This window comes from Crocuta crocuta, unplaced genomic scaffold (assembly GCF_008692635.1).
Source record: "Crocuta crocuta isolate KB4526 unplaced genomic scaffold, BGI_CrCroc_1.0 scaffold95, whole genome shotgun sequence".
NCBI lineage: Eukaryota > Metazoa > Chordata > Mammalia > Carnivora > Hyaenidae > Crocuta > Crocuta crocuta.
The window spans coordinates 6028654-6054390 of record NW_027530971.1 but is presented as its reverse complement, the minus strand read 5'-3'; the positions used below and the strand labels follow the sequence as shown (position 1 = coordinate 6054390).

The 25737-nt window shown below is 44.4% G+C and overlaps 1 protein-coding gene across 3 annotated transcripts in view; it reads left to right on the top strand.

Annotated features, from left to right (window-relative positions):
* SUSD1 (sushi domain containing 1) overlaps positions 1–25737 on the top strand; it is a 213353-nt gene that overhangs the window by 170723 nt on the left and 16893 nt on the right. Inside the window, exons 17-18 of one of the 3 annotated variants that reach the window (XR_013336458.1) lie at positions 10516–10661; positions 20242–21197. The gene's annotated coding sequence lies outside the window, so the exon portion shown is untranslated. Of the gene's footprint in view, positions 1–10085; positions 10138–10515; positions 10662–20241; positions 21198–25737 lie in introns of those variants that run through there. The other 2 variants (XR_013336457.1, XR_013336461.1) reach the window with 2 other exon arrangements.

Below are 25737 nucleotides of genomic sequence, written 5' to 3'. Positions count from 1 at the left end.
ACCAACTTTGGAACCAGACTTCCTGGGCTTAGAGCCTGGCTTTGTTCCTTAAACTAGCTGTGTTATCTTGGGCTAGTTACTTAATCTCTCTGTGCCTGTCTCCTTATCTGTAAAATGGTGATAATAATAATAATGCCTCTCTCAGTGGGTTGATGTGAATGTTAAATTACTGATATATGTAGAACACATTGAACAGTGCCTACAAACACAGTGTTTGCAATAGCTCAGTGCCCTCAGCTGTAGCATCACAGCCACTAGAGGGGGCTGTTAGCCTTAGGGGCATGATTGTACCCTCTAAGGGGAACAGGATTTCCGGACTGAGGAACTCAGCTATGAAATAGCCCCTGTTCTCTCCCTCATTTAACTAAGAAGAATTTGTAATTGTTGAAGAATCAACTGACCACGGCACAGGAAAAGGGCAGGGTAAGGCTAGGCCACAGAAAGACCAAGCAGGCCAGAATCATCACGTCAAGCCTGAGCTGGGGGCCTGGGATAAATGTGGACCCCCTCCCCCCACCCCCCGTCAAGGTGCAACAAGAGTAACTGTTGAACTTTGGCTTTTGAGGGAGTAGCATCAATCTATTTCCATCTCTGCTCCCTGAAGCAGCCAGAGAAAGGGAGTCCGTAGGAAGGACTTCAGTGTGAAGAGAGAATCACGAGTGAATCCTGCATGAGGCAGCTTGGAAAGCCAAGAAGAGCCTATACATCAAGTCCATGGTGGGGGGAGGGGTAAAGTGAAGAACTGAAGCCGGATACAAAGCCAACATCTGAAGGGGAGATCAGAAGCGAGACAGGAGCAATTGGATTGAGGAGGATTATTTGAGAAGTACACAGCAGAAAGGGACAGTTTGCCAGAGGCCTGTCTCCAGAGCCCCAGGGCAGGGGGAGCACTCTTAGGGCCACCGAATCATTTGGAGTCTGTCCTGGTCATGCCTCCTGCCCCTGCTGTGAGACCCGCGGTGAAGGCCTGCGGCTTCGTGGGCACACACCGAGGGTGTCTCTCGGGGGGGAAAGCATCCCCGTGGGTCTAGACCAGGGAGGGCTCTCTTCTTACCACTTTATTTGCTCTACCCCTTGCAGAAATCACACTGCTTCTACACCTGGTGGCTTTAAGATATTTACCTGTTTCCACAGCCATGGCTCGCATCTCAATGGGTTTCCTTGATGGGTGTCTTTTGGACCAGTTTGCCCCCCCTTCCTCTTACCGACAACCTCAGCATTTTTACAGCACCCCGTGTGCCTGCATGTGCATGTGCGGCAGGGAGATGCTGAAATGAGAGTGAGCATCTGGATTGTGACCGAGATGGAATATTCGGCTCACTAAGTGTGTGAAGGCCCTGAGCAAACTGATCTTATTTATAGAAACAAAGAACTGTGACATTTCTCACATCTGAGTGTTAAACTCACGGTTAAACTCACATTGGCTACCCCGGCTTCCAAAAATGGCCTGTGTTCAGAAGGGGGCTCTTTGTGGTTGAGTTTGCACACCCTCCTAGAGGACGCCAGCTGCCCCAGAATAGCTCCCCGGCCACCTCCTCTGTGTCTGCCATTTTAAGCCATTAGCAGTATTCCTGCATTAGAGGTATTTCTTTTCTTTTCAAAAAAATTTTTAGAGTTTATTTATATTTGAGAGAGAGGGGGCTCAAGCAGTGAAGGGGCAGAGAGAGATGGAGACAGAATCTGAAGCAGGCTCCAGGCTCTGAGCTGTCAGCACAGAACCTGATGCGGGGCTCGAATCCACAAACCATGTGATCATGACCTGAGCTGAAGTCAAGTGCTTAACCGACTGAGCCACCCAGGTGCCCCTGAGGTATTTCTGTAAGAAGAGGAAAACTTTACCACCCGTTGCTTAACCAGCACAGCAGCCTCCAGAGAGCTGGGCCAACGGTGGCCCTAACTTGGGGGACTTTGCTCTTTCTGGTTTCTCCTCTGGGTAAAATAGCCACACCAGGGGCCAGTTTTCCCATGTGTTTTCTTCTCGGCTCAACCGCTGCTCAAGGCACATGGCGTGGCGGTGAGCGGCCTTTCTCCTGGGGCCCCTGTCCCCTCTGCTGGCCCAGAGTCTTCTGTAATCACAGAAGCCACCCTGACCATGGCTGAGCCACAGCGGCACAGACGGGGTAAGCACCGTGGGTCCCGCATCCCACGGCCATCCTTGCTTCCTGGCCCCTCTCCTCCATATCAGCAAGTGGGACACACTCCCCAAGTTTCTTCATTTTGTCTTGGATGGAGCACCCCCTTTGCAGAAGTGGGACTGTGCATTGCCTACTGTAAGCTCCCTTCTGTTAGTCTCTGTGTCTGCATGCTCAGGCCAGAAATCTCAATGTCATTACAGATGTTAGGTCTCACTCAGAGCTTGAACACAGGATGGAAAAGGCTGGGTTTTAAAATTATATTTCCCCCTCCTCCTCTGTCACCAGAAAGCTTCTGAGAATTAGCACATGTAGTCCCAGTGGGAACATACTTCCCGGTTTTAGATACGAAGATCTGACGCAGTTAAATCGGATTTCCTACAGGCCCATAAATGGGAGGGTGGGTTTGGTCCAGATGGTGTTAATCTCAGGCAACCTGGCAGTTTCTCTGGAGACAGAGTAACTCAGGTAGTGCCGAACAGGGGCAGGCCGGGGGCAGGAGACTGATGGGTGGCGAGGACTTGTTCCTTGGGTCTGTGGCTCAAGGGCTGGTCTCCTTCAGGACAGGGACTGTTTTGGACAAGAGCCAAGAGGGGCCTTTCTAGAGGAAGAAGGTGTGGGCAGAGGACACAGGGGTAAAGAGGGGGAGTTTCTGAGCTCCACGGGACTCTCGACCCCTGGGAGCCGGGCTGGCTCATGTGAGGATCCAGTGGGAAGCGCCTTCTCTCTGACTTGAAGGCTGGGGTGATTCTGAGGGCATGAAGAGTTGTCAGATTTTAGCTGGCATAAACATAGTCCCCACCAGCTGGGGACCATTCCCCAGTTCCTCACAGATGCTGGTCTCCACCCCTAGAGATGGCTTACTAACAGCCCCAAAAGGAAATCCTTGTACAGACCTTCCCCCTTGACCTCTCAGCCCTATCAGAGGATGTGGAAATGGCAGCAAGACATAAGGCTTTGGAGTCTCCTTTCCTCGGTGCAGATTTCCAGCTCTATCACTTATTGGGTGGTGAGTTTGGGCAAATTATCTAATCTCTCTAAGCCTGTTTTTTCACCTGAAGAATGAAGGAAATAATATCACATGCCTTGTAGAGTCATTATGAGCATCAAATGAGACAGTAAAAGTGGGGTAATGCCTGGCCAAACAAAATAAATGCTTAATAAATTTTAGCTATAATTATAACCTCCACAAGGAAGGGGATACAGCAGAGCATGTGTTGCTCTGGATCCTGGGTAACAAAGGAGAGGGAAGAGTTCTTTTTTATTAAACTTTTTTTTTTTAAATTTTAAGTAGGGTACATGCCCAACGTGGGGCTTGAACTCACGACCCCGAGGTCCAGAGTCGCATGCTCCACCGACTGAGCCACCCAGGCGCCCCACCCACAAGGAAAGAGTTCTAAGGCAGTGCAGGGGTACATATGACAGCAAAGGGCCTTCCCTGGGGTCCCCCAACTCTAACATCATCATGGTGATAGGGGATGGTGCCCCAGGATGGGGCAGGGATGCAGAAGAAGCAGCATCCCAGAGGCCTGAAGAAGTTTAGACTCTGCCCCCTTCCCAGCTTTCTGGGCACCCCAGGTTTGCTGTGCACCAGAAATAGAAAAGCTCAAATTTCCAGAGAAGTAATGGTGAAAGAAAGTCAGCCTCCGGGAGTTTGATAGAGGCTGGCTAAAATTAACTTCTGCCCAAAGAGTGAGGACACAGGGCCAGAAGAAGGAGAAGTGGCAGTCTGCTGTCCAGGGCCTGCTTCTTTCTTCTCCATTCCACTGCTGCACAGGGTTCATGGCTCATCTCTGGGGACAAAGGGACAGGTAGGAGCGGGGGAGAAAAAGGTGAAGGATCCACATCTGGGCTCTGTTCTGAGGGAAGGGAAGTGGTTTCGTTGGCTTGGGCTTGGGTAACCCCGAGCTGTTTGGCCACCCCCCCAGCGTGGGAGGCAGGCAGCAGGAGAAACAGAAGAGAGAAGCAGAAGGGGGCAGGCGGTGAGCTGTTGGTTTTACATGAGCAGGACTAATAAGCAGCTGCGTTTATGAGCTGACTGCCTTTGCAGAACTGCAGAGCAGGCCCCCAAATGACTCGCCCGCAAAAGGGGTGAGGGCCTTGCCGAAGGTCAGTACCAAATCAGGGGTAGGGTTTGTGGAGCAGGTATTTCACCAGGACTATCCTAGCCTCTCTCTGCTCAGCCCTCAGGGGCTTCTCAGTCCCCAGCTGGCTCCTCACAGTCCCTGACCCTTCCTGTGCTGCGGCCGCTCCCCTCCCTCTCTCCCCCTTTCCCTCCCAGCTCCTCGGGATGCCACCACCACTGACCCCGTGCCTTACTCAGGGCTTGACTGCAGCGTAGAGGGAACTCTGCCTGCTTCTTCCACTAAAAGGCTCTCGCTTAGACCGACTATCTTCCCTTTAATGATTTTATCCCGACTTATGGAAGAGAAATAAGTGGTATCGCAAAACCAACGCATCTAGGAGAGTTACAATTTTTACCACGCAGGTCTCTGATCCATATTCACCCACTCCTTCATTCCTTTGTCCACGAATTCCTTCATCCATTCTGCAGGCACTGACTGAGCACCTGCTGTGTACCAGGGACTGGCCTGGGCACTGGGGACACAGCGGTGAATATGTCAGACACATATGTCCCTGCTGTCACAGAGGTCCTCATTCCCTGGAGAGTCACAGGAGTCTATGCATTTGTGTCCTCTGATATCCAGATTCCAGTAAGGAGCTCACTGGGAGGCACTGCCTCAACGAGCCTGCATTTTAGACCAGAGGCAGGAACTAGGCACCCTGAGCTGCTGACCCGGAGCAGCTAGAAGCAGGGCAGCCAGGGACGGACGTGCCAGCCCTCGTGGAGGAGGAAGGGCAGAAGTCAGGGCCACAGGGGTAGTGCCATGGGTAGGTCTAAGGGGTGAGTGTGGGGCTGCGAAGTGAGTCGAGGCACGCGGAAGGGGTCAGGAGACAGGAAGTACTGGAGGTGGCTGTGAAGAGTCAAGGGTGTTAGGAGCCCATCTTGCTGGGAGCTGGCTGGGCAGCAGGAGAGCAGGGGTTTAATCATGGTAACGACAAAAGCAATAGTGCCACCTTCCATCAAGTGTGTGTGGAGTGCTTACTGTGTCTGCACCGGCCACCAGGCTAAGTAGTTTACATACACGGTCTCGCGTGAAGAGGTCAAGGGCTGGGCAGGACATCTGCTCTCAAGCCTAGAAAGGAATTCACCAAACCTCCCCTTCCTAGAGCCTATAGCCAAAGATTAAGACCAAGCTGAGCTCCAGCCCCCCACCACCCACCACTCCCCACTTCAAGTTCTTACTATCATCAATAATTTCCTGTGGATATTAAGATAAAGTAAAGGCAGGGGTGCCTAAGGAGCTCCGTTGATTAAACGTCCAACTTCAGCTCAGGTCATGGTCTCAGGGTCTGTGAGTTCGAGCTCCACATCAGACTCTGCTGACAGCTTGGAGCCTGGAGCCTGCTTCGGATTCTGTGTCTCCCTCTCTCTCTGCTCCTCCTCTGCTTGCACTCTGTCTCTCTCTCTGAAAAATAAATAAACATTAAAAGAAAAAAAGAAAAGAAAGGCAGAATAACAGTCCCCTTACACCAGGTGGACAATTAGCATTACTAAGCCTTTGTAAATCTCAAGAATGAATCTCTTTGGGAATCACCTTTTATTTTATTTTTTCAGAGAGAGAGTGAGCATGGATGGAGGAGAGGGGCAGAGGGAGAGGGAATTTCAAACAGGCTCCACGCTCAGTGAGAGTCCTATGTGGGGCCTGATCCTACGACCCTGGGATCATGACCTGAGCCGAAATCAAGAGTTGGACGCTCAACCAACTGAGCCACCTAGGTGCCCCTAAGGGCATCAGCTTTTAAAGGGGCACAGATTCAAGTGTCTCGGGGGCCAGGCAAGAAATGTAATGAGTGTGGGTGAAGAAAACAGACCCTGGTCTTCAGAGCAAGAGAAGACCCATGGGACTGAGGTCACCTGGAAGGTGCTTGCCCTTCAAATCATGAAACCCAATGGCCAGATCTTCTGGGTATTTTTCTTTCTTTCTTTCTTTTTTCAATAGAAGACAGAAATCCAGATGATAATATGAAACCTCTAACTTGTTAAATGTTGACAATACCTCCCTGGAACTTCTATCATAGAAATCAAATGGAACACATCTGAAAGCTGTCCATTTGCCACTCTGCCTTACAACATCTCCGTAATCTCAAAACTGAATCAGAATACTTGGAATTCCTTCCCCAAACATCTTAAATCCTTCGACAGAGATAGTAATACCTTTAGGATACCATGTTTACCAAACTCTAAAGTGGCTTTGAATTTCCATAGTCTACTTACTGACTTTGGGAGAGGTGGGAGGGGAGGGGTAAGAAAAGACACAGAGGGGCCCCCGAGTGGCTCAGTTGATTAGGTGTCCAACTCCTGATTTTGGCTCAGGTCATGATCTCATAGTTCATGGGATTGAGCCCCACATTGGGCTCTGCTTGGGATTCTCCCTTTCCCTCTCTCTCTGTCCCTTCCCTGCTCTTTTGCTCTCTCTCATTAAAAATAAAGACACAGAAGTGGTGGGGAGGGAGATGATGAAAGCATTAGGGGAAAGACTCCTACTGTGCTCTGAGCCTGACTGTATCACTGATACCTTATTTCATTTAATCCTCCAGGTCTGCAGGGTAGATACTTTTCCTTTTCCAGAGGAGAAGCCTTTCCTGAGGCCAAGTCAGAGCCAGAACTTTTGCTCTTTCCAGTATATTCTGTAGAATTAACTGGGGGACATCTGGGCCCATGGCCTCAGGGGAGCTGCCGCAGCCAAGCCATTGCTGTGTTCTCACTGGACTCATTCAGTGTTGAGGTGCTAACACACACACCGAGCATAGCAGCCAGGGCTGAAGGGATGGAAAGAACATGGGGATTATCCACAATCCCTGCTGCTGCTGCAGCCTTGCCTCACTCACAAGCATCGCTCACGTGTATCTATCAGACACTTGCTTTTTGCTCAGCACTGTTCTTGGAAGAGGGAGACAATGTAGAAGCAGCTGAGGACCCGGTTTCTCCCTGCAGAGAGCCCTCAGTCTAGTAAAGGAGAACCAGGACCACCAGAGGCCATTGAGGATGTGAAAAGCATCCTGTTGCCAAGTGCAAGATGAGGTGGTCAGGTTTGCCTTCCCGTGAAGACAGAATTAGAAGGGGGTTACTCAGAGCTGGGGGTGGCCCTGGGGGTAGGGCTGTTGGACGTCTTCTCCAGGAAAGAGGCCTGGAGGAAGGACCCATTGGCCAGAGCTTCTCGTTCAGTCCCATTCAAAGCACACATCTGGAACATTTACTCAATAAGAAAAAGGAACAGATTGTATACATGCTACAACATGGATGAACCTCAAAAACATTATGCTGACTGAAAGAAACCAGCCACAAAAGGTCACATATTGAATGATCCCATCAACATAAAATGTCCAGAAGGGGCCAATCCATAGAGACAGAAAGTAAATTAGTGGTTGCCTTGGGTTGGGGGTAGAAATGGGGATTAACTGGGGGTGCCTGGGTGGCTCCGTCCATTGGGCATCTGACTATTGATTTTAGCTCAGGTCATGATCTTGCGGTTCATGATACCGAGCCCTGCACTGGCCTCTGCTAGCGTGGAGCCTGCTTGGGATTCTCTTTCTCCATCTCTCTCTCTGCCCCTCCCCTCCCGCTCAAAAATAAATAAACATTTTTTAAAAGAGGAAATGAGGATTAACTGTAAATGGGGATGAGAGACCTTAGTGGGTGAGGGGAGGGCTTAACACTGGGTTGTGGTTCTAGTTACACAACTTAGTAAAATTACTAGTGAAGTTTATGGTATTTAAACTTGTGCGCATGCGCGCGCGCGCACACACGCACACTCGTGCGCGCTGAGGAAGCCAGAAGCACAGCACCTTTTAATACAAGGCTCAAGCACAGATAGGATCTGTTTCCCTGAGCTGCTACTTCCTCATCGAACCTGGTTGGACAGTTGGACAGTTCATAGCCTCAAAGGAAGATGAATCTGGGTACGCTCTACATGATCACAGGTAGAACTTATACATAGAGGCAGACCCAGCCTCAACCGGGCTGAGGAAGATAGCCTTATCCATGAACATGTCATACCAGAGCCTTCCCTGGACATGCAAACCCACTGTTGGCCATGCTTTTAATCAAAGAAAGGGTCGATATTTTACTGTTTTCACAATGGCTCAGTGAAGAAGACAGGGGTGACATTGGGGATAAAAGAGTTAAATCTTTCCTTGGAAGAGGGCAATAAGGAACCCAAAGTGTGGGTGGTAGCAGTAGAGGTGATGAAAAGGAATGGGACTCTGGATGATTTTAGCCTCCCCTCACTCACTAGCTATGTGACCTTATGTCACATGAAGTGAATTTTCTATTAACCTCTCACAGCTCCGGGTTACTCCTCTGTACGACAGTGGTTGAAATCAAGCATGTAAAGCACTTAGCATGATGCCTCATAGACAAGTGCTCCATTCATGTACTTTATTCATTCAACTAATATTTTGGGGGCGTGTACTATGTATCAGGCACTGAAGAAACATCAGCAAATGAGGACACAAATATCATAACTTCATACTCATGAGTATTTTGGAAAAAGCAAAACAGTAATGGAATAGTGTGATGGGGAGAGGGGGCTGGTTTCGTAGCAAAGTCAGAGAAGAGATGACCTTTCTGAGAAAAGACACTAGAGCAAAATCCAACTATGCAAGGATTTGAGAGGAACATTCCAGACAGAGAACAGCAAGTACTAAAGCCCTAAAATGAGAATGAGTTTGGTTGGTGCCACAGCTAGGGTAAGGTGAACACAATGTTCACTCTCAGAGTCGAGCAAGTATAGGTTCAAAGCCTGTTTTTATTTATTTTAATTTTTTTAATGTTTATTCATTTTTGGGAGAGACAGAGAGAGACAGAGTGTGAATGAGGGAGGGGCAGAGAGAGAAGGAGATACAGAAATCGAAGCAGGTTCCAGGCTCTGAGATGTCAGCACAGAGCCCAAATTGGGTCTCATACTCACAGGCTGGAGATCATGACCCGAGCTGAAGTCCGACATGTAACTGACTCAGCCACCCATGTGCCCCAAAGCTCATTGTTATTTAAAATATTTTGGTTTTGTTTTATTGACATATAAGTAACACAGTGTTATATTAGTTTCAGGTGTACGATATAGTGATTCAGCCATTCTTTACAATACCCAGTGCTCATCACGATAAGTGTATCTTCCCTCTACTGACCATTAGTTTGTTCTCTGTATTTAAGAGTCTGGTTTTTGGTTTGTCTCTTTTTTCTTTGTTTCTCTGTTTTAGTTTCTTAAATTCCACCTATGAGTGAAATCATATGGTATTTGTCTTTCTCTAAAAGTTTGCTCTTTTGTTCATCATGGACTTTTCGGCATCAATGTAGTAACATGTTTATTGTGATGACTAAGGTTTGGGACACCCCTTAAATTTTGCACCAAGGTGAGTACCTCACTTGCCTCCCTGTAGTCCTGGCCCTGTGGGCAGAAAAGAGGTGGAATAAAATGGTAGCTGCTGCTGACCTTGCTGTTAGGGGTACTTTCTGTAAAAGCTGGGACGGGCCTCTGGGCCTCTGATTCTGTGATGCCATGATTCGAACCTGAGACCAGGATTATTGCAAAAATAATCTAAAGATAAATATTTCTCAATTTTCCTTTTATTTTTTTTGGAAAAAATTAAGATCCAGATTATACTTAGAGGTGTTTGCCAGATTATGCTCAGACTCCCTGAGATCCCAAGTTCACTGGTGTCCCCTCTCCCTCCTCTGGGGCCACGTGTGTTAAGGGGATGCACCTGAGTCACCCCCAGGCCACTCCAGGAAGGGGGGTAATTCTGGGGCTGTGGGCTGTGGGGCCCTTCCAGTCAGTTCCTTCCAGGCCTGGCGCCATACTGATATTCCTATTTTTCTCCGGCCCCCAGGTGCCCTCCCTATTCTGGAGAGTTCTCTTGAGATTAAAAAAATGTGTACAAATGGCAAAGCTCTAACGAAGTCTCATCTGCTGGCTCTTGCAAGGCCTCCGGCCTCTCTGATGCCGTTGGAAGGAAACCTTTCCACTTTCTGTTCCGCCAACACCCCTCCCCCCACCAACCAGCCTGGAGTGTTCGTGACTCATGGCCCCCACAGGTAGATTTGCTTTTTCACTCTTCTGTAAGAGACCTAGGCCACGTCTTGTTTTTGCCCCAGACCTCATTTATTTTCCCTTTCGTAGGGATCAGAGAGAAGCAGTTTACTTCCTTCCTGGTTTGCAGCAATTTTCAGGGCTCCTAGCAGCTTTTACGCAAATAGGTACCCAGTGGCCTGCCGAGATGTCTGATCCTCTTTTCTTCCTTCCTCTCTCTCATCCAACAGATACATTTTTTGATGGTCTGTATGTACGTCCCTGTGCTGGGGACACAAGAATAAATGAGACAGATATGGCCCTTCTCATACTCAGCTCTCAGTCTGGTTGGGGAGACGGAAGAAGCAATTGCAATATGGTTGCCATGGTGAGGAAGGTAAGGGGCACCATCAATGTTCACAGATGGGAGGGGAAAGAAACCCAGTCCTCTAGTCTTTTAAAATATGGCAGTGAGGGTCAGAGAAGGGAAAAGTAGCATCCTCAGTCACATGGGCTCAAAGCTCTGGTCTTCTCATTTTTTGACTCATGCTCTTTCTACTTCTTAATAAATATCTCTCTCAGGGCCCAGAAAATCTCTAACAGGAAAGGAAGGCAGGTGTGTGACATAAAACAGAGGGATTTGCTGGAGAGCTTTGGGCGGTCGGCAGTCTGAGGAAGCGCACTGGCTAACACTGAAGGCTCACCCCTGAGGTGGCCTGGCTACAGGAGGGAGCAGCCTCCCCGGGGCTGGGCCCTACTGAGCCTTCTTACTTTATCTTTGCGTGTTTCTTGTGCCAACTCTCCTTTTACGTGTAGTGCTTAGTCTGCACAGTATGGTTTCCTAGCCGCTCCTCCAACTTCACGTGGAGACCAGAAGTCTGTGGTGGGCACTGAAAGCAAGCAGTGTGTCCACATCCAGCAAAAAATTCCTTAAACCTGTCAATCAGGGGCACCTGGGAGGCTCAGTAGGTTAAGCGTCCGACTTTGGCTCAGGTCATGATCTCACGGTTTGGGAGTTCGAGCCCTGCGTTGGGCTCTGTGCTGACAGCTCAGAGCTTGGAGCCTGCTTCCGATTCTGTGTGGGTGTGTGTGTGTGTGTGTGTGTGTGTGTGTGTGTGTGTCCGTCCCTCCCCTGCTCACTCTGTCTCTCTGTCTCTGGAAAAAACGAGTAAACGTTAAAAATAAAATAAAATAAAACAACTGTCCCATCAAACCATTCCCATTTGCGACTCACCCTCCCCTCCCATGGGCAGTTTTCACCAATTTCCAGAAAGACCAGAGATGGTTTGTAACTTCTGCCTCAGTGACACATGTCTGCGGGCTTAATACAGACCTGAACCACAGGCACTGTGGATAAGTGGATACGTAAATGAGTGAATCTAGCAACTGCCCCTGCTCAATCTTATCTTTAGTGCTCTAATCTTAAGCTGCTCCTCTCCCCACAAGCAGTTGTTAACAGGTCTTTCAGCTGGAGCTGGAGCTCAGGCAGTCAGGCCTAGAAAAAGACCCTGACTGGGAAAAGATAAAGGGCTTTCTTCTCCCTCATCCTAGAAGACGGTCATTCCTGGCAAGGGAGAGAGGCCAAGAAATGTCCTTTCCACAGGCAAGGCTACTTAAAGTTTCCCAGAACCTTTCTGGCCTAGAATAATCTTCTTCCTTCCTTAAATTGTTCAGTTCTTGGTGAAAACTGAGAGCAGGTGGCCGGCTGTTTGGAAACCAGGAAGAAGATCCGGAAATAAAGGCAGAACTTCTTGACTTTAGAAAGACTTTTGGTTTCCTCACTCTCTCAGGCTCTGTGGGGTGGTCTAGTGATTTCTTGGTGCTGCTCTTAACTGACTCAGGCCTGCATTTTTAGAAGTGCACACGTCTGGCAATTACACGGGACCACTTCCTTTTGCTGGATTCGGGGGGGACCGTGCAAATAGACATAGAGGTCAGAGTTTAGGCATGCTGTACAGATTCTTCTCTCACTCACACCAGGGTAAAGTAAAAAATCTATTGTGTTATGAGAGCTGAAGCAATTAACATTCCCAAGGGAAAAATCTAAACGCAAAGTGTACCTGCCAACTGGGATCCCCTAAGGGAGGAATGCAGGAATAGTGAATCTCTTAATAAACAAGTTATGGGAACTTTTGTTCCTAGGAAATTAACCTCTAATACATCATTTTGGTAAAATAATACCCTGTAAAGCAGTAGTTATTTATCCTGACTGCATGCTGGAATCATCTGGGGGGGAGGGGGTGTCTTTGAAAAATGCTTATGTCTGGGCCCCATTCCAGAAATGATGACGATTTAACTGCCCAGGACGGGGCCCTGGGCAGCAGGAGTTTTAAGGGTTCTCCATGCGAGTCTGCTATGTGGCCAGGGCTGAGAACAGCCCTGTCCTAAGTGGACTTAATCCACCTGATTCCCAGCCCAGGTGGATGCCCTAATTCAGAAAAGGGAAGAGAAAAAGCACCATGTGTAGCACTAAATTAAACAAGCTCACTAGATGAAATAGCCTGTAGTTTGCCCACTGATTCTACATCCTTATTATCTACTAATATTACCCCAGTATAATTGGGACTTCTCTGAAGTCTCCAATCTAGTTCACTGATCTATCCCTTTCTGCGTCAGTATCACATGGTTATAACTGCAGTTACATTATTTAGGAGTATATATATACACACACACATATATATACATATATATATTTAGGAGTATATATGTATAGTAAATATATATATATTTAGGAGTATATATATATCAGGAGTTATTATTCCTAATTTAACAATTTTCCTTGATTATAAAAGTAACAGCAGTGCAATGTTCTCCAGAAATAGCCATTTTTAACAAATAAAGTAACTAATGCTTAGTAAGCACTTGCTGTTGGTCAACTGCTCTTCTACATAGCAACTGGTTTCATCTTTACAGCCCTGAATTAGGGGCCATTATTAGCCCCATTTTATGGCATAGGAAACTGAGGCATGGAGAGATTAAATATCTTGCCAGAGGTTACTCAGTTCATAAATGGTAGAGCTGAGATCCAATACATGTAATATGACTACAAAACTCTTACCAGACTGTTCAATCTCTCTCTTTCTCTGTTTCTCTTTTTATTTATATAATGTATAATCTTATTACATACTTATAATTAAAATTAAATAAGTTTATATATAATAAATATAAATTTATATAAATAAAATATAAATATTTTAAGGGAAATATTTTACATGCTATCTTTGGAATTAAATTTCTTCCCCACTCCCCATCTTAACAGTGTATCTTGGGCAGTTATAAAAGGAGTATACAGAGAGCTACTTCTAGTCTCACTGGTGACAGGCATGTTAGTGATCACATGCTTTGGCTCCTACAGTGAGATTAACTGGAATCAAGGACCTTCTCCATCACTTCCTAGCTCTGAGATCTTGAGAAAATTAACCCTCCCTAAGTCACATTCTTCAATAAAAAAAAAAAAAAATAGATATGTGGCAGAAACCACTGCTTAAGTGGGACTCCTGTATTCCCTGTAAATGTATCTGGGCATTTGGTAGTTCAGAGAAAATCCAGCTTGATAACACCCAGAAGCTCATGAGGCCATGTGCCTCCTCTCAGACTTCTGCATTTGGGAGCAAGAAAGAACAATTACTTTCTCGACTTCTTTCAAAACATTTTACAAAATACAAAATTTACACCTTGTAAATCACAACCTAAAAATAAGTACAGGGTAAGTGTCCATATTTTACTAGATTTTAGCCCTACTATCTTTAAAACAGAATAATGGCAATGGCCAGTGGAAAAATAAATAAATAAATAAAATGATGATGCTATTACAGCTCATAGTCTAATATTTAATATAAATAAGTGCTTACTTACAGCTCACTTAGAAGTTGGGTAACCTTGAGCAAGATTCTTAATTTCCCCATGCCTCAGTTTCCTTTTCTATAAAATGGGGATAATAATGGTACCTAGCTCATGCAGTTGTTGTAAAGATGGAATGAGGTGTGATGTGAAAGAGTGCTTGGCACCCAATAGGTACTTACTAAATATTAGTTCTAAGAATTAAAGGAGACAAATCTGGGTGAGCCAGGGTCTAGTACTTGGGGAGAAAGGAAAGGAAAGGAAAGGGAAGGGAAGGGAAGGGAAGGAAAAAGGAAAGGAAAGGAAAGGAAAAAGGAAAGGAAAGGAAAAATAGGTATTTCATGTTGACATCAGAGTCTCATTCTTATTTAGCCAACTGTCCTAGAATTTCGTCTCTTTCATGCGGAGTTTTAAGCTTTTAGACTGGCTTTAATTTTTCTGATTCTATAAATTTCCTCTATCATTCATTTTATAAGTTAGTATTCTGACTCTTTCTCAATGAGACTTCCTATTTTTGAGAATCATTGCTATAGTAAGGCTCTTCTTTCAGATGTGCTTAGAATAAAATATGTTGCTAAATCCTGGTTTTAAAATGTTCAATCATATATTTATTAAATCTTCTATACTGGTAGTCAATTTTTTAAATCTGTGTGATCTAACAGTTTCTGAGTAAATGTCAAACTTCTTCCAAAAATGGTGGTTTTATCTATTTCTTCCCTAGTTTCATCAGTTATGGCTTTATATATTTTAAGGCGAAGTAGTCAGATGTATATATGCTCATAACCATTATGTCTTTTGGGCCTTCTATACTTGTACAATTACATGACATCATTATTTTTCCTGTAGTCTCTTTTTTTTTTTTTGGAAGGGGAGGGGAATGAAGAGTTCGAAAGCTATTTTGCCTAAAATTGAGCTGCCACCCCAGCTTTCTTTTTTAAAAATTTTTTGTTTTATTTATTTCTGGGAGAAAGAGACAGACAATGTGAGCAGGGGAGGGTCAGAGAGAGAGAGGGACACAGAATCTGAAGCAGGCTCAAACTCACGAACCGTGAGATCATGACCTGAGCCGAAGTCGGACGCTTAACCGTCTGAGCCACCCAGGCATCCCTAAGGACCCATTTTGTTTTTTAATTTTGGCCATAGTTTATTTAGGTGGCAATGAAATGAAAGTTATTTACCTAACGTTATTTCTCACATGGCATTGTTTCTTCCTCATAACATCTGTTTTTCTTTTCTAATTCCCCCCCTGCATTTCCAAGGATATCTGTAATCTTAATTTGATATTTATTTTGCTGGTCCTTTAACTCTGCTTCCTCTGGTGTCAGCTTTTCAGTTTGTCATCTGTATTTTATAGTGTTTGCGTTCCTCAGGTGTCTCATTGGTTTTTTCTTGTGAGCTCAGAATTCCCTTGTGCCTGAGGGCCACTGTCTCTGGGGAGAGATGAAAACCTGAGCACTGTCGTCTTCTCCAGCTGAGTGGGATGGGGGGGGCCCTGCTCAGCACAATAGTGCACCCCCAAGGACTCCAGTCAATCCCATTCTTTAGGCAGTCCCTAACCCACTTTATCCAGGCACAGATCTTTTGCAGGGTGGCATCCTAGTTTGTAATTTCCTAGTCACAGATGGCGGGAGAAGCCAGGTAATGATCAGGGGCCAATCACGGCCCCACCTTGTCATGATCAGAAGATGCTGTGGAGAACAGAAGCGCCCGCTCCCATTGACCTTCTGCGGGTGTTACCCTCCTCCACCCAAAGAAGGAAGTGGCAGGGGGAGAGTGTGTTCCTTCAGCCATTCCCTCACCCTATGGCGCCTAACACTATAATGGGAAGCCGCAGGGTGCAGAGACAAGGGCCCTAACTCTGGAGCCTGGCTGCCTGGGTTTAAATCCTCTCTCGGCCCTTACTAGCTGTGTGATATTAGGCACACTACTTAGCCTCACCCTGCCTCGGTCTGCTCATCTGTAAACTGGGGATAATAATTCCCACCTGACAGAATTGCTCAGGGGATTAAATCAGTTAACATATATACACAAGACTTAGAAGAGAGCCTGGCAAATAATAAACATTTGTATTACTTTTATTACTCTTAGGTTTCCAAAGTCCATTTCCCTCCCTCACCAAGACCCAAGCACTTTGTGTCTCTTCAAGAATTTCTTGCAGTCTTATGTTAGGCTCTGGAATTTATCCACCCCTCTCTCACATTTCTGTTTGCACCTTCAGGGGAGAGAAGTAGCAGCCCTTGCTCAGCTTGTTATCTTGATCAGAATCTGAATCTCTAATTATCCATTAATAACTTCTTTTGTAAGATAAGGAATTTATACATGTATCTGACCTCCCTATCTACCAAGCTGGCTGGTCCAGCTTCCTATTTATTATCATAAAGATAAGATTTTTGTATCATGTAGCTTTTTTCAATAAAAATAATTTATTTTTTGTTAAATGGACTTTATTGAAGTATATTTGCATACAATTAAAGCACCTATTTGCAGTTATAGTTTAATGACTATTGGTAAAAGTGTACATGCATGTCACCACCACCACAGAAAGCACAAGAACATTCGTCTCCACCCAAATAGCTCATTTCTGCTTTCCCTGTCAATCCCCGCTCGTCATGGAGAGGCCCAGGCACCACTGATCTGCTTTCTTTCTCTCTATATTAGATTCGTCTTTTCCAGAGGGCCATATGCATATGTATGAGGTCTTCTGTGTCTGGCTCTTTTAGTACAGCATATGCTTTTCAGATCCGTTCATTTTGTTGCCTGTGTCAATGGTTCCCTTTTCATGCGGAGGAGTATTCAGTTATATGGCTCTGTCACAATTTATTTATCCATTCACTTAAAAAAATTTTTTTTAATGTTTGTTTATTTTTGAAAGAGAGAGACAGAGCGTGAACAGGGGAGGGGCAGAGAGAGGGAGACACAGGCTCTGAAGCAGGCTCCAGGCTCCCAGCTGTCAGCACAGAGCCCGACGTGGGCTCGAACTCACGAATTGCAAGATCGTGACCTGAGCTGAAGTCAGATGCTTAACTGACTGAGCCACCCAGGTCCCCCCTCACTTTTTTTTTCTTATGAGAGAGAGAGAGAGAGAGAGAAAGAGAGAGAGAGCATGTGCATGCCAGGAAGGGAGGGAGAGAGCAAATCATAAGCAGGCTCCATGCCCAGTGTAGAACCCCATGTGGGGCTCAACCTCATGAACTGTGAGATCATGACCAGAGCCAAAATCAAGAGTTGGATGTTTAAATGACTGAGCCACCTAGGCACCCTTATCCATTCACTTTTGATGGATATTTGGGTTGTTTCCAGTTTGGGGCCAGTATGAATAAAGCTGTTATGAACATTCATGCACAGTCATTGTGTGGACATATTTTTCTTTGAGTAGATAACCAGTAGTGAAATTTCTACAACATACTGTAAGCATATACTTAACTTTAAACTGTTTTCCAAAATGGCATAGATTTTTATATTCTCGGACTTCTATATTCTCTCCAAACCACTGCTATTGTCCATTCTGTTGATTTCAGCCATTCTAGTAGGTATGTGCTGGCATGTTATTACAGTTTTAACCTGTATTTCCCTAACAACTAATCATGTTGAACATCTTTCCATGCACTTAATTGCCACTCATATATGTTCTTTTGCAAGGTGTTTGTTAAAACTTTTTGTGTATTTTAAAAATTGAGTTGCTTCTCTCATTATTGAGCTGTTAACATTCTTTATATATTTGGGGTATATGTGCTTTGGCAAATAGACATACTGTGAATTTTGTCACTCAGACCATTGCTTTCTTAACAGCATCTTTTGAAGAGTAGAGTTTTAAATTTTGAAGTCCAATTTATCTCTCTTTCTCTCTTTTTTTTATGGTCCATGTTTTTTTGTGTTTTATCTAAGAAATCTTTGTCTAGGGGGCACCGGGCTGGCTCAATTGATGGAGTGTATGACTCTTGATCTCAGCATCTGAGTTTGAGCCTCACATTGGGCATAGAGATTACTTAAAAATAAAATCTTAAAAAAAAAAGTCTTTGTCTAGGCAAAGATTGAAAAATTTTTCTACTATGTTTTCTTTTAGAAGATTTATAGTTTTGACTTTTACATTTAAGTCTATGATCTATTTTGTGTTAATTTTTGTGTATAGTGAGTCATAAATGTTGATGTATATATAGTGTAAGGTAAGGAATTTCAATAGCACAATTTATTGAAAAAGACTATTCTTTCCTTATTTGCTTTACCTTGGCAACTTCATAAAAAATTAATTGACTATATTAATTGACTCCTCTACTTCTGGACTCTCTCTTATATTCCATTAGTTTATTTATTGTTTGTTGGTAATCTTTTGGGAAATGGCATTTCCTTTCAGAAGTTGTTAAAAATCCCATAGCTGTGAGTAACTTCACTGATTTGGGATCCTGTCTTTCTGGCTGGGGGAACAGTGCGATGAATCTCCATACGTCTGTTTGACTTTGAGGAAAGGTAGCCATTTTGGTGCAAGCCTGGCTAGGGAGATGCTAGTGCGTGATCTTGTTGGTTGGCATGTCTCCCCCGGACACCCCACCAGGTCACTCCTGTGCCGTAGCTTCCCTACAGACCTGACCTGTCCTGAAGTGGAAGCAATCTACTGAGTAAGAACACTTACTCAGTGTTCTCTGTAGCCTTCTTAATATTTTACAGAGGAATGTACTCTCCCACAACCCACCTCAACTCTCTGTTGGGTAGTAATGGTAGAACTCTTAGAGTTTTGTCCCTTACCCATGCCAGCAATGCTCACGAACTCAAATGTTAATGCTTTGAATTCCCAGTACCAGTTTTCATTTTGGTGTGAATTGACTCATAGCCAGCCAATTTTCCTAATATGTATGATATTGAGGCCCTCTCTCTTTGGGGATATTTCTATTTATTTTAATGAGTACAGGCTGGAAGGGAAATTTTAAATTTACATTGAAGTGACCACTTTCCCAGAAATGTTTATCTGATATATTTTTAACAAGCTATTTCTTTTTTTAAAAAATGTTTATTTTTGAGAGAGAGCGAGAAAAGAGGAAAGATTTAATTCACAAACCACAAGATCATGACCCGAGCTATTTAATTCATGAACCACGAGATCATGACCCAAGCTGAAGTTGGACACTTAACCAACTGAGCCAGCCACCCAGGGTCCCTCAACAAGTGATTTCTTAACTTTCTTGTGCATTTTATTTTTAATGTGAGCTTAGGTCAGCTGAGATAATCACTTGAATGTTATTTTGGCTTTTTTTTTCCCTATTGGCATGATTTCTTTAATCCCAAATTCAATAGGAAGCTCAATGTGCTTTCCAATTACCTTTGCAGATTCCTGGTGAACTTATTGACTCCTAGTCATTTCTGGTTGTGAGTTCAAATTCTAGCTTCCTCACATTCTTGGCTTCATTTACATCCTAACTGCTGAAGCCAGTCTCTCTTCTCTACTCCATAACTTGGCTCCTTTTCTGTGATGCTTTGCCCCACAACGGCCCCACCTCCTGAAACTCCCCACAAGCATTTGTTTTCCATGCCTGGTGGACTTGTCGAAGGCTTGAGGTGAAGGGGGAGCTGAAGGCAAGGCACACCTCTCCCTACTCCTGAAGGTTCTGCCTCCTTTCCTCTTAGAGTCCCTCAGCTCAATTCTCCTTATTCTACTAGGCGTCATAATGACAGCAGTATTAATAGTCATAATAAGAGGGGCACCTGGGTGGCTCAGTCAGTTAAGTGTCTAACTCTTGATTTTGGCCCAGGTCATGACCTCATGATTCATGGGTTTGAGCCCTATGTTGGGCTCTGCACTGGCAGTGCACAGCCTGCTTGCGATTCTCTCTCTCTCTCTCTCTGCCCATTCCCTTATCACTCTCTTTGTCTCTCTCAAAATAAATAAATAAACCTTAAAAATATTCATAATAGGAAACGTACACAGGATTTCCTGTGTGCCAGGCACTTCTAAAGCGCTGTACATATACCACTAATCATGTAATCTTCACCACAATTGTGTGAGGAAGCTAATATGATTAGCCACATTTCACAAAGAGAAAAACGTAATTCTATCTCATCTGTTCTGCTTAGAATGGACCATTAGAAAAACTAACAGAGGTTTTGACATTTTGTTTCTTCCTTCCCTCTCCCCTTGTTTCTGGGAGGTAAACTGAGCAACACAGCAATGCATTTCCCCAAAGATCGGAGTGATGCCAGTTCTTTTGAGAGGCAAACGCAGATAAAGTCAGCGACGTTTTGGATAACTACAGCTGGGATCACCCTGCTTGCAAGATTTAGTATAATCTAAAATCCCCGTTTTATAATGTGGAGAAATCAATGATCTTCCCCAAGGTTTTGCAACAGTTTGAGGAACCTACTCGCTCATGGTTACCTCTGATCTGGTTCATGTTTCTGCTGAATAAGTTTGGATTATGGACCATCCGTGACCACACGTGGAGCTGGATATGAACACAGCTGCTGTCCTCTACTCCCCACAGGCTTTTTAAGGAGCAGATAATGCCAAGAACCTGGAGAGAGGGGGGAACTTACATCAAAACAATAGTAACAACTCAACTTTGAATATTGGGTGGCCTCTTAAAAGCCTGTTTAGCTCTCCCACCCCTGGGGATTTTACTGTATCGCTGGCTTCTGCTTTTTCTCTCTTCTTCCTTGTTTCTGTCTTCTCCTCATAGGAGTCTAAAATTACTCTTTTGGTTCTCATAAAGCAATTGAACTCCCTCTTTACACTTCATGACTAGGCTTTGTGGCCCGAGAACCAACTTGATATATCTAACTGGACCATGAAATGTTTTTAAAACAAACAGTGCTCCCTCCCTAAGATAAATCTTGGGGTCATTTGTTTTGATCATTAAAAAAAAAATCTATGTGAGACTTTGCCCTGTCTGCCATAGTAAAATAAAGATTTGATGACTTCAGACAAGTTTCTCACTCTTGAGTCATAGCATGAGTCCTTTTGCCCTGCTCTTGCGGCCCTTCCCACAGGCAGGAGAGGCTGTCCCTAAGTTTTCTTGTTTAGGGCATGTCTGTTGTGCTCTAAGCAGGTCAGCATTATGACTAGAACTTGTACATGAGGTATAAGTGGGAGGTGAGAGTGGTGGGAGCTTTTATTTATGCAACTTTCAATTTCCTGTACTATAAAGCTAAAATTTTATATATATTATGTAAATATGTATAAATGCAACATATATATAATGCATATATATAATGCAACAAATATGTATAAATGCAATAAATATATATAATGCAACATAATCTAATATGTTTGTGAATATATATTTGTGTTCTTAAAATAGATATAACTGGAAGAGCTATTTTAGTGAGACAGAAAGAAAAACCTAGAAAAGTTCTATGTCTGTACACTATTCAGTATACTATATCCGTTATGTGTATAAACACTGTCCAGCAAATTATATAAGTAGGAAAGATTTGGGCAATTTTAAAAATGATATTGGAAACATTGGCTAGCCATTTGGAAAAATATGATAAATACACTTCCATAAACAGATGAATATTTATATATGTCTTGAAGTAAGAAAACCTTTCCTAAGGATCACATTAAAGACATTAAAATAGGGGCATCTGGGTGGCTTAGTCGGTTAAGCATCTGACTTCAGCTCAGGTCATGATCTCCCAGCATCAGGCTCTGTGCTGATAGCTCAGAGCCTGGAGCCTGCTTTGGATTCTGTGTCTCCCTCTCTCTCTCTGCCCTTTCCCTGCTCATGCTGTCTCTCAAAGATAAATAAACATTAAAAAAATTTTTTTTAAAGCACTAAAATAGATTTGACTGCTACATCAAAGCAATGCTCAGGGGATTTAAGGAGCCTGCAAAGGAAATGAGAACACTCTACAAACTGAAGGCAGGCCCACAGGATGGACCCTGACAAGGTCAAGTTCCAGAGAAAGAGAGTTGAGAGAAAATTCACAAATGCCAACTTCTCAAGACCCCTGTGCACATGTGTGCATGTACACACACGCGCGCGCGCACACACACACACACACACACACCTGCTGAAAGGCTGAACATAGGGCATCAATGTGCATTTGCAAGTAGGAGGGGCAGAATATAAAGGGAGCCTAAAGACACAAGGAGGGAAATAAAAGAAACCAGTCATACTACTGAGAATCAAACAGGAGACTTGGAGAATACATCCCAGGAAGCAGCAGGGGCCTTCAGATAACACACGCCTTGCACTTTCCACAGAGGTGAAAGAGCGAGATAAAAAATGTAGTCATAAATCAACTGAATAAGATAAAACAAGGAAGACAAGGGAGCTAAGAACAGAAAGCAAGGACATAGCAGCATTTTTTAGTGAAGACCCATCATAGAAACAGCAGAGCATAATTTATGCAATCGCCAACTTAACGTGGGAGAAGAAGAAAAAGCATCAGAAAATCACGTGAACGTCAGATGAAAACACAGAGTAATAAAAGCAATTAGAAGGAGAAGGAAGAGGCAGTACAGAGCCAGTGTATCCTTTTGACTCACGCTATTGGTTGTTGACCCAATCAATGGCCATTCCCAACTTCTTCTCTCTCACCATATATAGATGAGAGGGCTAAATATTCAATCTCTCTGCCTCCTCAGGAAGATACACAATCTTCTGACTTGAAAATGTGTTGAAACTACCTTAAGTGAAAAAAGAAAGTTGTAGAACTGTGCAGAAGAAGGATTATTATAAGAATTACTACATGTGTGTGTTGCTGGCTGAATTTGTACATCATCCCCTGATTCCTATGTTAAAACCTTAATGCCCGGTATTTCAGGATCTGACTGTTTTTGGAGAAGAGATCTTTAAAGAGGTAATTAAGGTTTAAATGAGGTCTTTAGGGTGGACTCTAATCCAATATGACTAATGTCTTTATAAGAAAAGGAAATTAGGACACAAGTAAGGCCATGTGAAGACAGAGGTAGAAGACGGCCATCTTCAAGCCAAGGAGAGAGGCCTCAGGAGAAACTAACCCTGCTGACCCCTTGATCTCAGACTTCCAGCTTCTAGAACTGTGAGGAACGAATTGCTGTTATTTAAGTCACCTAGTCTGTGGTGCTTTGTTACAGCAGCCCCAGGAAACAAACACAGTATGCATGCGTACGCCATAAAATCAACCCGGAAAAAAATCTATCAAACTCTTGCTGAGGTGATTTCTGAAGAGATGGTTTATAAGGGGTTTTAGTTGTACATTTTACTTTGTACACTTTTACTTGAACATATGACACTAAAAACAATTTCTTAAGGGAAATAAGGAATTTTAAACAATTAGACAGGATAAAAGAAAGAAAAAAAAACTTAAATGCATAGTGTCCGTCACATCTCTGTGTGTGTCCACAAACTCTCCTCAGAGCTGTCAGTAGTGCAGCTCACACGCGCGTAACAGTGTTGGTTACAGTTCACCACGTCCCTGAGATAAAAAGCTCAGGTCAGTGGTTACCAGGTCCCACCTAGTGTTGATAGTGTTATCAGTCAAGAATTGACTCACGTTCCTCACAAAGGTGACATTGCAAGCATTCTTATAATTTAAACTATGACTTGTTCCATTTAGTCTACCACCCTCCGCACCCCAGGAAGTGTAAGCAAAGGCAATTTTATGGGGCCAGGATCAAATCCTACTCTTCAATTTGTCACACATCTTACCTGGCCTGCTGCACTTGTTTACATACCTGTCTGTTCTCTGCGGGTATGTAAATGTGCAAGCCCAGTGTAAATAGAGGGCAAGGGGAGAGGAGCCACTTAGGAAATTAGGCCCTCTTCTTCCTTCGCTCCCTGATCCACGCTTTGAGCAAAATCGACAGAGTAATGCCTATGATGAGCTATGGAAAAGCCAGTATCAACTATCTAATAGTTTGGTCTGGGCACAAGAATTGGGGGTAGGGGATGTGTTTTCCAGGCTGTAGAGAAGAGAGTACTGTGCTCTTCTGCCCTAACATGTCCTGAACACTTGCTCTGTGAGTCACTTAAGTACGTATCATTTACTATTTTGTTTAAGCATTACAGCAACCCTCTGAGGTAGATCCTATTGTAATAGAATTTTTATCAGTGAGTCAGCTGAGCCTGAAAAAGGTGAAGTTGGTCCAATCTCTCAACTAGTTGAGGGGCAGGCCGGATTTGACTGTGTGTTGTTTGGCTCTAAGGCTGATGTTCTCCTAACCACTGGATCTTGCAGAGGAAGGCCATAGGGTGCCTGGGTGGCTCAGATGGTTAAGCATCTGCCTCCTGATTTCAGCTCAGGTCATGATCTCATGGTTTATGCTCCACGTCGAGCTCTCTGCTGTCAGCGCAGGGCCTGCTTCAGATCCTCTGTCCCCCTTTCTCCCTGCCCTTCTCCTACTCTCATGTGCCCTTTTCTCTCTCTCAAAAACAAATAAAACATTAAAAAAATGTTTTATTTGTTTTTGAGACAGAGAGACAGAGCACAAGCAGGGGAGGGACAGAGAGAGAGAGAGAGAGAGAGAGAGGGAGACACAGAATCTAAAGCAGGCTCAGGCTCGAGTGGTCAGCACAAAGCATGATGCAGGGCTCGAACCCACAACCCGTGGGATCATGGCCTGAGCTGAAGTCAGACGCTTAACCAACTGAGCCACCCAGGCACTCCACAAGTAAGACATTTTAAAAAATTACTGAATACCAATTTTCTTTTAGTGAGTGGCTATTATACATTTTAAAAAGTATGTGGTGGGGTACCGGGCGGCTCAGTCAGTTGAGCATCTGACTTCAGCTTAGGCCATGACCTCACAATTCCTGGTCATGATCTCATGATTCCTGAGTTCGAGCCCCGCATGGGGCTCTGTGCTGACAGCTCAGAGCCTGGACCCTGCTTCAGGTTCTCTCTCTCTCAACCCTTCCCCTACCCATGCTGTCTCTCTTTCTCTCTCTCTCTCTCTGTCTCAAAATAAACATTGAAACTATAAATAAATAAGTATGTGGCTTTACTCTTTGCTCACCAAACTTCGAAGATACCCATTGACTACAGCTGAAAGTCCAAATCCTGTTTGCTAATGTGAGAATCCTCCAAGGTCTGGCCCCACCTACATTTCTAGTCTTATCTCACACTCTTCACCCACCATGCTGTGCGTGTCCAAGCCAAACTTCATTCTTCTCCATGGATACACCCAGTGTTATCACAACTCTGAACTTTTTGCTCATAGGTTAGCCTCCTTGGCCCAAATTGCCACTCCACCCCCTTCTTCACATCTCTAAATTGTTCTCATTCTTCAAGGCCCAGCTTGGAAGTCCCTCCTCCTTGAAGCCTGCCTTCAAATTGGAAGTGACATGTTGCCCACTTCAGAGCTCCCACCGGACCTTATCAATTCTTTTCTTAAAGCACATACCACTTCCTGTCTCACAGCAACGTTATCTGGCAGTGTCCCAACTAGATGAGTAAACTACAAGGCAGGATTTGAGTCACATGGAGCATCTTTCGTGTCCCACAGCACCTAGGACATATTAATGATTGATGAACTCAGGGTACAAGAGTACAAAGCATGAGTAATAAACTCAGTGAACACGGTTCCAGAGACTCTGGGGCATGAAACGTAAGATTGGAACACAGAGGTGAAAGAGAATAGAGTTACTCAAGGGAACATTTATGGTGGTATGGAAATTAATTACCTTAGGCTAGAAACTCCACGGAGGGCACATAGGTGA